Here is a 12,752-nt window from a genome sequence, read left to right as displayed (position 1 = left end):
AACAGTCATGCTCCATGCTGTCAAGGATCAGGAAGTTGGAAGCAGTGAACAGAAAGGTAAGCTGATTTGCTTGTATGATTTTTTTTTCCTCAGTGTTGCGTTTTAGAAGTTTACCACTACCAAAAAGCCACTAAATAAAAGGTAAAGTAAACACCCAAAGTTCTCCAACTGCATCACTTTTCCTAAACCAGCAGATCTTCAAAAGTGGCAAATTGTTTTAGGCCTTTCTCAATTTGGGAAAGAGTTGTGAAGTAAAACTTTGCTTTTTAGGCATTTAATGGCCCAGTTACATTCTAACCCTTCAAATAAACCCTCCCAAGAGTCCTTAGAGACTTGATTTCTCTGTTCTCTATGTCCTTCATACTATTAAAAAAATCTATTCTTTTAGAGAATATAAAAACAAAAGAGGGGTTTAATAAACCAAAAGTTGGGTCCTTAAAAAGATCAATGAGATTGACAAATCTTTAGTTAGACTAACCAAGAAAAAAAGAGAAGATACAACTAAAATAAAAAATGAAAGTAGATTGTTACTACCCACCTTTCAGAAAATAAAATGAATTAAAAGAGAATACTATGAACAACTGTAGGCCAACAAATTAAATAGCCTAGATGAAATGGATAAATTCTTAGAAACACACAAATAACCAAAACTGATTCAGACGAAACAAAAATCTGAACAGATCTATAACAAGAGATTGACTCAGTATTCAAACCTTCCAACAAAGAAAAGTCTAAGGCCAGACAGCTTCACTGGTGAATTCTACCAAATATTTGAAAAAGAATTAATACTAATCCTGCTTAAACTCTTCCTAAAAATTGAAGAGGATGAAACACTTCAAAATTCATTCTTTGAGGACAGTATTACCTCAAAACCAAGTCCAGATAAAGACTCCACAAGGGAAAAAAACTACCAGTGATAGCCGTTATGAATATAGATGCAAATATCACCAACAAAACTAGCAAACTGAATCCAACAGCGTATTAAAAAGGATTATACACAGCAAAGTGGGATTTAACCTAAAAACGCAAGAGTGGGTCAGCGTAAGAAAATCAATCAGTGTAATATACCACATTAACCAAGTGAGGGGAAAAAAACCACAGTATCATCTCAACTGACACAGAAAACATGTTTGATAAAATCCAACACCCTTTCATGATGAAAGCACTCAGAAAACTAGCAATAGAAGGAAACTTCCTCAACATGATAAAGGGCATTCATGAAAAACCAATAGCAAACATTGTACTCAATGATGAAAGGCTAAGCATTCTCCCTAAGATGAGGAAGAATACAATGGCACCTACTTCCATCACTGCTATTCAACATTGTACTGGAAGTTCTAGCCAGTGAAATTAGGCAAGAAAAAGAAATAGAAGACATCCAAACTGAAAAGGGAGAAGAAAAACTATCTCTATTCATAGATCACATGGTTCTATAAATAGAAAATTCCAAAGAATACACACACAAACACACACACATAACACAAACTACTAGAGCTAATAAATGAATTCAGCAGAGTTGCAGGGTCCAAGATTAACACACAAAAACCAATTATGCTTCTTATACTCTTGCACTGTACTATCCAAAAAGAAAATTAAGAAAATAATTACATTTACAATAGGATCCAAAGAATAACATACCTGGGAATAATTTTAACCAAGGAGATAAAAGACTTGTACACTGAACACTATAAAACATTGCTAAGAGAAATTAAAGTAGACTTAGGTAAATGGAAATACTTACATGTTCATGGCTTGGAAGACCTAATATTGTTAAGATGGCAATACTACACAAAGTGCTCTACAGAGTGGATGAAGTCCCTATCAAAATTCCAACAGCCTTTTTTCAGAAATGGAAAAGATGTGCCTCAAATTCATATGGACTTGTAAGGGACCCTGCATAGCCAAAACAATATTGAAAAAGAATACCAAAGTTGGAGGACTCACACTTCCCAATTTTAAAACTTATGACAAAGCTACAGTAACCAAAACAGTTTGGTTCTGGCATAAGGATAGATAAATAGATTAATGGAATAGGATTGAGAATCCATAAATAAACCCATACATTTACGGCCAGTTGTTTTTTGACAAGGGTGTCTTGACTGGGAGTGAATGGGATGTTTAATGCTGTACTTCACCAGTTTTTTTGGTACTTATTACTTAGTCGCCTCATTAAGCTCTATGATCTGAGTGGTCTACAGAAATGAAAAGTGGATGAAGCACTCCCTCCGAGACTTCTGCTGTGCTGGATTGGTGGGGACCTGACAAATTTCATAGGTTGCTACCTGCCTATTCAGTTAAACATTTCTCAGCATTAATCTTTAAAGAGTGAAAGATTATGTGTGCATGGAAGTCCTCATGTATAGGCTTACCAGATTTAGCAAATAAAAATACAGGACACTCAGTTAAATGTGACTTTCAGATAAACAGTAATTAACTTTTCTTTTAAGCATGCCTTAAATATTACATGAAAATTCTGTATTTTATCTGACAACACTCTTTTTTAAAAAAAATTAATTTATTTTGGCTGTGCCACACAGCATGTGGGATCTTAGTTCCCCATCCAGGGATCAAACCAACACCCCCCTTTGTGGGAAGCATAGAGCCTTAACCACTGGACCGCCAGGGAAGTCCCTGACAACACTCTTTATATATATATATATATATATATAGGCTGCGTTGGGTCTTCGTTGCTGCACACGGTCTTTCTCTAGTTGCAGTGAGCAGGGGCTACTCTTCGTTGCGGTGCGTGGGCTTCTCATTGCAGTGGTTTCTCTTGTTGCGGAGCACGGGCTCTAGGCACATAGGCTTCAGCAGTTGTGGCACGTGGACTCAGTAGTTGTGGCTCACAGATTCTAGAACGCAGGCTCAGTAGTCGTGGCACACAGGCTTAGTTGCTCTGCAGCATGTGGGATCTTCCCAGACCAGGGCTCGAACCCGTGTCCCCTGCATTGGCAGGCGGATTCTTATCCATGCCACCACGGAAGCCCCTTGACAACACTCTTAATGTTACAACTTGTTTAGACAAGAATAGAGGCCACTCTGTTTTCAGACATTCTTTTGTTTTTAATCTATATTCAGTTTTAATTTCTTGTCTTCATCCAGTTTTAATATTTTCTTGCCTCAAGGTAGCTGAACATGATATGCTGCCATTAGGGGATACCTTTTCTTTTCTATACTAAGACTGAAGAATGATCCACAGATGCTGACAGGTAGTCCACAAAGAGAGTAATCATTACCAATAGTTTGTGGCTACAGGCAAACCTCTCTGTGACAATATTCAAATGTGAAAAAAATAAATAAAGTGGAAGATTGTGAGCTTTTAAAATATCTTGTTAATGTATTTAATCATGCAAATAACTTTGTCATCTTCGTACACCATATTATAGACGTTGGATAATGGTGGCTTTGGATTTGACATTTTTGAATGTCCATCCTTATTTACCACTCCAGATTTTTGCAGCTCTCTGCTACATGAACATGAGTATGATCATGCCTTCACAATTTGCAAACTATAAGTTAAAGAATCAGAAGAAAAAAAAATGTAAAATCGGTAACAGTTCATTTTAATACTTCTATTCATAATTGACACTTTTCTCATTTAAAAATCAATAGAACATTTTATGATGTGACAGACAAGGGCTTAATCTCCAAAATATACAAACAGCTTATACAATTCAACAACAATAACAACAAAAAACAAACAACCCAATCGAAAAATGGGCAGAAGACCTAAACAGACATTTCTCCAAAGAAAAAATAGAGATGGCCAATAGGCACATGAAAAGATGCTCAACATTGCTAATTATTTGAGAAATGCAAGTCAAAACTACCATGGGATACCACCTCACAAGAGTCAGAATGGCCATCATTAAAAAGTCTACAAATAACAAACGCTGGAGAGGGTGTGGAGAAAAGGGAACCCTCCTACACTGTTGGTGGGAATGTAAGTTGGTGCAGCCACTGTGGAAAACAGTATGGAGGTTCCTCAGAAAACTAAAAATAGAATTACCATATGATCCAGCAATCCCACTCCTGGGCATATATCCAGACAAAACTATAATTCAAAAAGATACATGCACCCCTGTGTTCACAGCAGCACTATTCACAATAGCCAAGACATGTAAACAACCTAAATGTCCATTGACAGATCTATGGATAAAGAAGATGTGGTGCATATATACAGTGGAATACTACTCAGCCATAAAAAAGAATGAAATAATGCCATTTGCAGCAACATGGATGCAACTAGAGATTATGATACTAAGTGAAGTAAGTCAGAAAGAGAAAGACAAATACTATATGATATCACTTATATGCCACAAATGAAACTATCTATAAAACAGAAACAGACTCATAGATATAGAGAACAGACTTGTAGTTGCCAAGGGGGAAGGGGGAGGGAGAACGATGGACTGGGAGTTTGGGGCTTGGTAGATGCAAACTATTATATATAGAATGGATAAACAACAAGGTCCTACTGTATAGCACAGGGAACTATATTCAATATCCTGTGATAAACCATAATGGAAAAGAATATTGAAAATAAAGAATGTTTAAATGAGTATAACTGAGTCACTTTGCTGTACAGCAGAGATTGGCACAGAATTGTAAATCAACTCTACTTCAATTAATACATAAAGATAAATAAATAAAAAATAAAATCAATAGAACATTTTAGAATTATTTTCAATGTGATAAGGCAGACTTTGATAAGACATAACATTTCTCTTAATCATCCCTATGACTCCTTTAAGAATTTTGGGATGTGACACATTTAGATTCCATGCTATTTTATCTTTTATTTCAGTTGGTCTGTGTGATTGAAAAATGAACAGAAATGATAAATCAGAAAATTTTTGGTTCCTCTAGGTAAGAGAGAGTTTGGCAGGAAAAGTCAAACATTCTTAGAGAGATTTCTATAGGTGGTAAATAGTACCACTTTTTATCTCTTGCCTACTCTAAAAACATATCCTCCCCAAAACCATAACTGCAAAGGGCTCCTAAGTGTTTACTGCTTGTCAGCACTGTTGTAACTCAGACAACCTTCACACCACTTGGTAGAACAGGTACTATTTTTATCTTTAGACGCTGGCCCAGAATAGACCCTCAGCATATATTTGTCAAGTAACTGAATATCATCATTCTTACTTTTGCTTTGATCACTGTTTCTTTCAATGACTGTTTAGTTTTTTCATTTCTTCATTTGTTCATTGATGAGCCAATACAAAAATGAAATTTGTTTTTAGCCATCTATCAATGAAAATAGTGCCAGTCTCTCCTCAGGATTCATGAGGCCCGTTTTCTACTGCCCCCTGGTGGCTGTAACTATTACAAGGTGGGAGCATTCACTCAAATCTGCAAAATCAACTCCAAAGCCCACTGGGCACCATTGTGAGGAAGGCAGGGGACACCATCCAGTTGTGCACCAGGCTCTGTGCTAGGCCTCTTACATGTGCTCTCTGCTCTCGCTTACTCTTCACAGAAACCTCCGTTATACAGATGAGCAGACTGAGGCATGGATAAATGGGACCAAGGCCACACAACTGGTAAGTAGAGGTGTTGGATTTCAAAATCAAAATAAGGTGACATCAGGAATTTATCTGACTGATTCACAGTTTAACTGGTGTCACATGAATCACAGCTTCATAAAAAGAGGGCCCGCCTCTGTCTGTTCAATATTGAGTCCCTAGGACCTAGCATATAGCAGGCATTTGGTGAAGAGTGGTGGAATGGAATGAATTATAAAATATGTGGATGTTTCCAGTAAAGCTGGTACTTAGAGGATGCTCATTCAGTTTCCTGCCCTGCTCCCCCTTCCCCCCAACACCAAACCCACTTTAAATATATTAAATGAAGCAGGGCATCAAGAACTAAAGCAAAGGACTACTTGGGGAAAAAAATTGCTAAAATAATGGGATATAGGGGTGTGTGTGTATGTATACATACACATAGTCACCATCATCACTAGTTCAATCAATCTAGAACTAATCCTGAATTTCAATATGACAGGCTAAGCTCTCTTCAGTTTACTCCCTCAGGCCTAAATTGAGCAGCTCATACAATTTATGAGGTTTCTGGGACAGAGTTTTGCTTGGTTGCAATATCTTGTGCAAGGAAAATAGACTGAATTTGGAATGATGTTAAACTTAGGGTCAATGCAGTGTTCAAAAGAAAATGAAGTTTTGCTAAGGAACGTGGGCTCAATTGTTCCTCTCACCCGGAGTGTTAAGGGATAAAGCAAATCCCCCAAGTACAAAATGTGTTTGAAGGTAATTTTTTATTGAAGTCTATTGTCTTAACATGTGGTTGTAATATGTAAAAAACTGTGAGTTCTACCTTTGCAGTTACAACTCCACAAATGTTTTAAAATAAATGCTTCATCAATTTGATGTTAAAGTGGGAATGATTTACCCAGAATCTTGCAGTCAGACATCTGGGTGTCTGGTGTCTCTTGATACTAACAACCCTAATACAGATGTAACATAACTACAAAATTAAAAATTGAATGCAGAAGTTAAAACTGCATGGATTTAACTCTGCCCCTAGTAACCCCTGGTGGACATTAGTCTGATTTGTAAGGCACCAAGTTTTCTATTTCAACATAGGTTTTTGTATGTTTGTTTTTATTTTTGGTGTCGTCTGTCACATTTGTTAAGGTTCTACATCCCAGTATTTCCTAGCTCCCTAAACAAGAGTATTCAATTTGATCCTCATTCCTGGACGTTCTCTTGCTTCTATTATTACCTGGTGGAGTAAGACCAGGGCCAGCCAGTGCCCATGGAGAAGGAGCCGTTCTGTTCTGTATGGTTAACGGTTTATGGACCAGCTGCTTTTTGTTTTTTCCTTGGAGAGCTTTCCAAACTGTACCTTGGCTGGCACTGCTGACTGGAGGTTGAGTGATCTAGATGCAGATATAGGAGATGTGGTCCTTAGGATGTAATGCCTTGGTTTATAGCATCTTGGAGCACCAGCATGAAGTATTCAGTTTTGCATTCCTGGCATCTTGAAATGTACGTGTTTATTAAGAATTGTTGATTAAGTGACTCCTCTTTCCCCCATGACAGGACCTCTGCGTGGCATGTTCCAGTGGTGCCTAGGTTTCTCTTGGTCACTGCTTTTTCTCCGTCTCAAGAATAGGTCTTTTGGCTGCCTCTCTCCTTCTCTCAGAGGCCTAGATCACCCTCTCTGTTACTGCTTTTAATTTCCGTTGACTGTTGCTGCCACTCACACCACATTTCATCTCCTCTCTCCTTTCCTGCAATGTCTTCCCACTCCATCTCTGCAGTGTTCTCATTCCTGTCTTCTGTCCTCTTCCAAGGCCTGCCAGCGCTAGTATGGAGGCACTGAGCTTATAAGCATGTAGCTGGGCAATTAAACAGCACTTTCCTTTCCTATAATTGATCTAGCCAATTACCACAGTCCATCACGTTCTACCAGTGGCTACTCTGGTCTCAGATGGACTTGGTGATACTGAGTTCTAAGAAAAGGACATACGTTTTTCTTTTCTTTTCTCCTGGATACCTTTTATTGTGGAGCCATTCCAGAGGCACAGGTAATCTGGAGATTAACTACCAGATAAGGACTATTTAGCTGCAGTAATTCCTTTCAGTGTGCTGCCGGGTATCAGCTCAGTAGCTTGTGGCGTTTGTTCACCATTGCCTTGTTTGTTTGTTTCTAAGCACTAGGGAGTAGAAGCCTGCAGAATTATGTGTGATTGGGGTACTGGCATTCATTGTGCTGTCAGTGGCAATACTCAGTGTTACTGATGAAGAATCGACATGGGACTTCAACAGGAGTGAAAAAGGGAATCTTCATTTGAGAGCGATAAGCTCTTTCCTTTAGATCCATTTTATGAGTCACTTTAGAAATGTTTTTGCAGAGTTTTTCATTGTTGTTAATCTTATAACTTCTGCAAAGATGTTGTGGATGTGCTAAAGTTAGTCTAGGAAACATTTTATTTCAAAGAAGAAATGAGAGTGTGCTAGGACGCAATCCCCACCCCCTTCCATGTTCTCCCAATAAAAAAAAAATCATGAAATAATTTTTATTAACTTGTCAAATTACATCTAAGAAACTTCAAGCCTTTGGGATTTCACAACTAGTGAACTTTGGTATACCAAAATCAGTCAGGGCTTTGTAAAATCCAGATACGTGAAAATCGGAGGGCATCTTCTCCCCTCATGGAACAGAGGCTGGTGGGCAGGAAGGCCTGACCCAAAGTGAGTAGAACTGCCAGTGAACATGCCTACATAATCCCTCCTCCAGGCAGATGATTTTATACTGGTCAAAGAAGGGGTTCCATGGGGCTGACCCAGAAATCCACATGGAAATCGGGTAAATAAACCTATATCGAAGTTATTTAAGAAAAAATTTTAATTGCCATTATTCAAAACAACTTAGCATATCCAAGTGGAAAGGTGAGTGATTTTGCTACCTGACTGGGGACTACTACCCATCCTAGAAGACGATGCTTAATATTCATTGGTCTCCAAAATAACAAAGACGGAAAAAAAATTTCCACACTGGTTCTGTTTAATGACTCCCAATTTCCTTTAAAATACTTAGATTCTAATGTGTGCTTTAATTGCCCCCTAATGCTATCATTCTTCCTGCATTAGGATGCTCTTGGCATAATTGAAATGGCAGGTTTTATTTGTGGCCATCTCTCTTGTATATTCTACTTAGGATCTCAATTCCCCTAACTGTACAGAAATGTAAGTACATCATTTGCTCTGTATGCTCTGATCAATCAAAAGTGCTTCTTATCTCTTTCTCTACCTTTGGAAGATGACTTGGAATTCTGAGGAGTGCATTTGGGACCAAAAATATGGAAGTCACAGTCTTGAATTGATTCTCGCTCAGATTGTTTTGTTTGTTAAGCTCCTTTCGGCTTAGGCAACAGAATACAGATCAACCAGAATTTTAGTCTCGGTCTGTTTTGCTGGGCTTGCATATTAACACCAATATAATGAAATCACAGTAAATTATACAAAGCATTTGGAGTAGATATGGTGGTTGTTTCAACTTTTGAAAAACTCACTATTCCCTTGCGTTTTGCAGCTAATGTACTTCATTGTGGCGACCCAAAAAGGACTCAACTTGGGGATGTGCATTTTATCTTCCCGATTTTTTAACCATCCAAGGATTATTTGAACTTCCATTCAAATATATTCTCTCATTCTGTCAGGTCCTGGAAATTGAACACTTTAAATTTTTGAATGCTTAGTGGGAATAAAATAATATTTTTCTCTAACTAATACATTTGAATTTCTACGTGTTCCAAATATTCTTATATGTTTGTCAATATTTTGAAATGAAGTATTGCAAAAGCAATATATATAATGTATAATATATATATCTATCAAGAGGAATAAATAACCCAGTAATTAGCAACAGGGAAGCACACTGCAGACTCTGAATAAAGAAGCTTCATGGAAACAAAACTTTCTTCAGAGGAGGTTACTATAGTCTCTCCCTCAGAACTGTCTTGAAAATGAGCCCAAAGGCAGCTTCATAGTAGGTAATTTACTAACTCCTGATCCAATAATGGAGCTAAGAGATCGGTGCTAAATGACACTTAAAAGGGCATTAACTGACACCAGTATCACACACAGAAGACATTTTAAATATTAAAACTTAGTACTTTTTAATCTTGAAGGAAATGGATGAGAAAAGAAATATTTATAGAATTAACTATAAATATTTGACATGTCTGGACATCAAATATAGATATAAAACCAAAATATAAAGGACATATTAGGAAATACATATGGTGAATAACAGAATGTTAATAAGAATCTCCATAACTGAGAAGGAAAAAAGTTAAATAGAAAAATTTACATAGGACTTAAAAACAGATAATTAAAGAAGAAATAGAAATAATTAGAATATACGTGGAAAATAATTTAACCTCTCTAGGAATTGAACACATGCAAAATGAATAGACCAAAAGTAATAGACCATTTTCATCTATCAAAGAGCAAATACAAAGAAGCTGTAGGGATCAAAGCTGATAAGGGCAGGGCTTGTTGGCACACTCATACTCTGCTAAGTAGATGTATAAATTATTATACCCTTTCTGGAAGACATTTTAGCAGTTTGTATCAAGAGCAATTTGTATGGAGGTTCCTTAAAAAAACTAAAAATAGAGTTACCATATGATCCAGCAATCCCACTCCTGGGCATATATGCAGAAAAGATGAAAACTCTAAGTCAAAAAGATGCATGCACCTCAATGTTCATAGCAGCACTATTCACAATAGCCAAGACATGGAAGCAACCTAAATGTCCACTGACAGATGAATGGATAAAGAAGATGTGATACATATATACAATGGAATAGTACTCAGTCATAAAAAAGAATGAAATAATGCCATTTTCAGCAACATGGATGGACCTAGAGATTATCATACTAAGTGAAGTAAGTCAGTCAGAGAAAGACAAATACCATATTACATAACTTATATGTGGAGTCTAAAATATGATACAGGGGACTTCTCTGGTGGCACAGTGGTTAAGAATCTGCCTGCCAACGCCAGGGACATGGGTTTGAGCCCTGGTCCGGGAAGATCCCACACATGCCACAGAGCAACTAAGCCTGTGCGCCACAACTACGGAGCCTGCGCACTCTAGAGCCTGCAAGCCACAGCTACTGAGCCTGTGTGCCACAACTAGTGAAGTCCACACACCTAGAGCCTGTGCTCCGCAGCAAGAGAAGCCACCGCAATGAGAAGCCCCCTAACCACAACAAAGAGTAGCCCCTGCTCACCACAACTAGAGAAAGCCTGTGTGCAGCAACGAAGACCCAACACAGCCAAAAATAAAATTAATTAATTAATTAATTAAAAAATAAATAAAATATGACACAAATGAACTTATTTCCAAAACAGAAATAGACTCACAGACATAGAAAACAAACTTATGGTTACCAAAGGGGAAAGTGGGGGAGAGGGTTAAATTAGGAGTTTGGGATTAGCAGATATAAACTATTATATATAAAACAGATAACAACAAAGTCCTACTGTATAGCCCAGGGAACTATATTCAATATCTTATAATAAACCATAATGGAAAAGAATATGAAAAAGAATATGTATTTATATTGTATATATATATCTGAATCACTTTGCTGTACACCCAAAACTAACACAACATTGTAAATCAACTATACTTCAATAATAAATAAATAAATAAAAGATTTTAAAAGATGTCATAAGTTCTAAAGAAATACAATTTAAAACTTTTGTGAGGTGATGGATTGTATAGTGAAAAGAACAACTAATAACCATCCTGACTCCTATTAGTACCAAAGAAGGTCTACTGAGGGGACTCCATTTTGCTGTTTGCATTGGCTGTGATTGGGAACTGCACATAGGGACTCAGTGTGGGTTTAAAGGCACCAGCTGCCCAGTGTCACAGGAGCACCTGCATTGTGCATCATCTTCCTTGGCTTCTTGGGAGTTTTGGAGTCTTACTTCCTGACTTTTTTTTGGTACCCTTTGTCATCAGAATGCCATTTGGAGATAAACACGTACTTTTTATGGCCTCTTCTTTTTTGTTTTTTTTTTCGGTACGCGGGCCTCTCACTGTTGTGGCCTCTCCCGTTGCGGAGCACAGGCTCCGGACGCGCAGGCTCAGCGGCCATGGCTCACGGGCCCAGCCGCTCCGTGGCATGTAGGATCTTCCCGGACCGGGGCACGAACCCGTGTCCCCTGCATCGGCAGGTGGACTCTCAACCACTGCGCCACCAGGGAAGCCCTGGCCTCTTCTAAGAAGTGTAAATAGCTAATGGTATAGCCATTTCATTTTTAAAGTCTAGATATTCATTTATAAAGAAAGCTCTCTTTTTTTCCAAAGTGTTCTAGGTTATTAGCATTGTAGCAGGAGATCAAATTCAAATGCAAGTTCCTTGGTTTTCTTTGGTTCATCAGATAAAAAAGTTGAGCCAAGATTAAGCATTGAAAGTGATGTATTTTAGATATGAAATTCTTGTTAGATTGTAATGGCAGGTATTAAGAAAAAGGGCTTTTTCACTGCTGAAAACCCTTCCAGAGAACACTTAGAATTCATAAATGGTAACTAGTGTTCTTCCTTGTGTCAATAAAAATGATTCTTAGGAATGAATAGTTTATGGTAATACAACTTTTGGAATAACTGGGTAATGAATTTAATGAAAATTAGCCATAGTATTTAAACCTACACCCTTTGAATGTAAGGAACAAATATGAGGGCACTCTTCATTTTAGCTTATTAAACATGTTAGCTTATTAAAATGTATAATAGCTATGTAATCAAATTGAAATATTTGTGTTCTTTTACTCATTGATGTTGGAGTTTCAGAAAACATAGGGGTGCTTATTGTTGATCAGCTTGATAAAATTGACACTAGTTGTCATTCAGAATTGCAACGTAAGAGACCTAGGGCTCATATTCGGGGTTGTCAAAGTATCAAATAATCTCTTAAGAATTCTTGGCATGAATTTTACAGTTATTTTTTGGACCCAGCCATTAAAGAAAATCAAAATAGCTCTTTGCACTTTAGCAGCCCTTTATGATTTTTAGTACTTTGCCATAGATCACTAACGAGCACTCCCAAAATGTTTACTGTGAAGCAGAAAAATAAAAGCCTCATTTTAAAACTGGATACCTTGAGGCCGAGAGTGGATCCTAGGAATACTCAGTGAGTGACAAACTTGGGACCAACTCCAGAGCCCCTGTCCCTAGCAGGCCCAGGAGTGGGAAAGGCAGTCCCA

General features: G+C 37.6%; 1 pseudogene across 1 annotated transcript; it reads left to right on the top strand.

Moving 5' to 3' along the window:
* The first annotated feature begins 7 nt into the window (after positions 1-7).
* Positions 8-11,374, top strand: LOC309962530 (lysosomal amino acid transporter 1 homolog; annotated as a pseudogene). Its single transcript has 5 exons — positions 8-56; positions 2,209-2,293; positions 5,483-5,546; positions 8,619-8,714; positions 11,304-11,374. The product of its transcript is annotated as a lysosomal amino acid transporter 1 homolog (transcript).
* Positions 11,375-12,752: the final 1,378 nt, after the last annotated feature.

Source organism: Leucopleurus acutus (genome assembly GCF_964270905.1).
Source record: "Leucopleurus acutus genome assembly, chromosome: 5".
In the NCBI taxonomy this organism is placed as follows: Eukaryota; Metazoa; Chordata; class Mammalia; order Artiodactyla; family Delphinidae; genus Leucopleurus; species Leucopleurus acutus.
The sequence above is the reverse complement of the archived record's forward strand: the minus strand, read 5'-3'. Positions and strand labels throughout refer to the sequence as shown.